Source organism: Physeter macrocephalus, chromosome 6 (genome assembly GCF_002837175.3).
Source record: "Physeter macrocephalus isolate SW-GA chromosome 6, ASM283717v5, whole genome shotgun sequence".
Taxonomy (NCBI): domain Eukaryota; kingdom Metazoa; phylum Chordata; class Mammalia; order Artiodactyla; family Physeteridae; genus Physeter; species Physeter macrocephalus.
This window is the reverse complement of record NC_041219.1, coordinates 99,354,978-99,358,924: the sequence shown is the minus strand read 5'-3', so window position 1 is coordinate 99,358,924 and position 3,947 is coordinate 99,354,978. Positions and strand designations below refer to the sequence as shown.

At 34.6% G+C, this 3,947-nt stretch overlaps 1 pseudogene; it reads right to left on the bottom strand.

The window, feature by feature from the left end:
- Positions 1-2,158: 2,158 nt before the first annotated feature.
- Positions 2,159-2,253, bottom strand: LOC112064742 (uncharacterized; annotated as a pseudogene).
- Between the last annotated feature and the right edge of the window lie 1,694 nt (positions 2,254-3,947).

The following is a 3,947-nucleotide window of genomic DNA, read 5'->3' as shown; positions in this document are numbered from 1 at the left end:
ATCAATCACAATTTCTGATTTTTTAATTTAATAAACATGAATTATGATATTTTATGTTAATTGTGTTAAGAATTACTTTTGAAATAAACATTTTCAATAATTAAAAAAAGAATACATGTTAACACTTTAGCATCCTCCAATGTGTTAGTATTTGCTACATATTTGTCCTTTGCATAGTGCATTATATTACTGTTTTAACTACAATTTGAAATATCAAAACCTAAATTTTATACATTTATTTGCAGAGACCCTAAAGTATCTTTGTGACACACATTCTGAAAATTATTGATAAAATCAATCAGGTTATTATATTCTGAGCACTAATCTGAATGGTCATTTCTAACACTAATATTCTTAAATACCATTGTAGCTGTTGGTGAAATATTAACATTAATTGAAAGTAACATATTTTGCTCACTTCTGGTTTTATAAGTATGACAAGTAATAAGCATGTTCAATGAAAATCACCTGTGTCATGGATAATATTGTTTATTTTTTTGTTCCTGAATCAATTCTTCAAAAATTCAATAAGAAAAGTGTCCTTACTTCATGTCTTACCAAAGGAAGTAACAAAATGAATAATATAGTTGTAAAAGACATGCTGTGTATAAGAAATATTAAAGTAAGTGCTATATAGAAGACCAAGTGACTCTGTCTATCCTGGTGACATGTTATTGAACTAGGATGAGCTTGTGACCCAAAGGCAATCTAACTATGGGCTACTCTTCAAACTATAACTTATGTAGCCTGGGGGAAAAAAGCTGATTTTGGTAAATCAGGTTATTCTTCTCTTTCAGTAATTTAAAATCAGAAACATAGGTGTCATAGCTCAGGGTACTATAACAAAACACTATAGACTAAGTAGTTTAAAAATAACAGAAATTTATTTCTCATGGCTCATGAGGCTGAGAAGTCCAAGAGAAAGACTCTGATAGATTCACTGTCTGATGAGAACCTGCTTTCTGATTCATAGATGGTCACTTTTTGCTGTAACCTCTCACACGATAGAAGAGGCAAAAGACCTCTTAGGGGTCATGGTTAAAAGAGCACTAATCCTATTCATGAGGGCTCCACTTTCATGGTCTAATCACCTCCCCAAAACCCAACTCCTAATATCAGCACCTTGGGGTTTGGAATTTCAATATATGAATTTTGAGGAACACAAACATTTAGTCTATAAATGAGGAATATAAGAAAATGAAAAAAAAAATTCTAATAATTCCATCAGCTGAAGTGGGAAAAAAGGTGAAGGAAAACATGCCAATAGGAAGAATCCAGATCAGAGAGACTATAACAAAGTAAAGTCATTGACATCCAGCTCATAGGAAGATAGAAGAAAAACTGTAATGTATAAGCCAAGGAAAGTTAATAAAAGTAGAATGAAGATCCACAAACTATGGCCGTTGAATTCCTTGTAGCCAACTTGATTTCAAAACTGTCTTCTATCACTAGTCTTCATGAGGCTGCTATGATTCCTTTTGTCAACGTATGTACTTTATAAAAAATAATAAATCTCCTATTTAAACTAGTTCAATCATGTCTGTCTATATACCCCACCTCATCACAAGAGTCTACGTTGTAAACTAAAATGGCTTCTAGGATATACTATAAAGAAGCATTGATATCAAATAATTATTTGTACATACTAAGTAATGCTTACATAGTTGTTAATAAATTAGATCATATGAAATTGCTGATATTTGACTTATTTTTTACCTACAAACAAAGGCATTTGAGAGCCAAATTTTGTCTGTTTTGTTTCCTGTTCTATCTCCAGGATCCAGAAAAATTCTCATTACATAATAGGCTCTCAATACACATTTCATAAATAAATGAATTAATTAATAATGAGCCAAATCTACTTTGTGGCTATTGCTAATCTAATACCCTTTTTTCCTTAATAACAGTGCCCTCATTTGGGGAGTGAGGCTGGGGACCCAAAAGTGTCCAGCAAAAAGTACTTAGCTCTCCAATCATCTTTGCTTTTTTTTTTAAATTGAGATATAATTGGCATAAAACATTGTGTGAATTTAAGGTATACAATATGTTGATTTGATACATTTATATATTGCAACATGATTACCACTCTGACACCTCTATCACATCACAAAATTTTCATTTTTTTCTTTGTGGTGAGAATATTTAAGATCTAGTCACAAAAAATATGGAATGTTTCAGAAATTTGTATCTCATCCTTGCTCAGGAACCATGCTTATCTTCTAATTTTAGTATATGTGCTGTTGAAGTGAGCAAAACAGTCATCTTTGTATCATGAGGAGGAATCAGGCTCCCTGACTTCAAACTATACTACAAAGCTACAGTAATCAAGACAGTTTGGTACTGGCACAAAAACTGAAACATAGATCAAGGGTACAGGATAGAAAGTCCAGAGATAAACCCATGCAACTATGGTCACCTAATCTATGGCAAAGGAGGCAAGAACATGTAATGGAGAAAAGACAGCCTCTTCAATAAGTGGTGCTGGGAATACTGGACAGCTACATGTAAAAGAATGAATTAGAACACTACTTAACACCATACACAAAAATAAACCCCAAATGGATTAAAGACCTAAATGTAAGACTGGACACTATAAAACTCTCAGAGGAAAACATAGGAAAACCACTTTTTGACATAAACCACAGCAGGATCTTTTTTGGCCCACCTCCTAGAATAATGAAAATAAAAACAAAAATAAACAAATGGGACCTACCTAAACCTAAAAGCTTTTGCACAGCAAAGGAAACCATAAACAAGAAGAAAATACAACCCTCAGAATGGGAGAAAATATTTGCAAATGAAGCAACAGACAAATGATTAATCTTCAAAATATACAAACAGCTCATGGAGCTTAATATCAAAAATACAAACAATCTAATTTTAAAATGGGCAGAAGACCTAAATAGACATTTCACCAAAGAAAACATACAGATGGCCAAGAGGCACATGAAAAGATGCTCAACATCACTAATTATTAGAGAAATCAAAACTACAATGATGTATCACCTCACTCCGGTCAGAATGGCCGTCATCAAAAAATCTACAACAGTAAATGCTGGAGAGGTTGTGAAGAAAAGGGAATCCTCTTGCACTGTTGGTGGGAATGTAAATTGATACAGCCACTATAGAGAACAGTATGGAGATTCCTTAAAAAGCTAAAAATAGAACTACCATATTACTCAGCAATCCCACAACTGGGCCTACACCTTGAGAAAACCATAATTCAAAAGGACACAGGTACCCCACTGTTCATTGCAGCTCTATTTACAATAGTCAGGACATGGAAACAACCTAAATGTCCAATGACAGATGAATGCATAAAGAGGATGTGGTACATATACACCACAGAATATTACTCAGCCATAAAAAGGAGTGGAATTGGGACATTTGTAGAGATGTGGATGGACTAGAGTCTGTAATACAGCGTGCAGTAAGCCAGAAAGAGAAAAACAAATATCGTATATTAACCCATATTTGTGGAATCTAGAAAAATCGTACCTATTTGCAGGGCAAGAATAGAGACATAGAGAATGGACATGTGGACACTGAGGGGGAAGGAGAAAGTGGGACGAATTGGGAGATAAGGTTTGACATATATACACTACCATGGGTAAAATAGATAGCTAGTGGGAACCTGCTGCATAGCACAGGGAGCTCAGCTTGGTTCTCTGTGACGACCTAGATTGTTGGGATGGAGGGGTGGGAGGGAGATCCAAGAGGGAGGGGATGTAGATGTACATATAGCTGATTCACTTCATTGTACAGCAGACACTAACAAAACATTGTAAGCAATTATACTCTTATACTCTTAAAAAAAAATAAGGAGAGAGAGAGAAAGCCTATAGGAAGTTGAGCTATGCTATTGCATGATATCGTTGCCTGAGCAATAACTCTGTTTGGTCAGGCAGCCTGCAGAGACCTTAAATTGACACTAGCCCTTCCTCCTC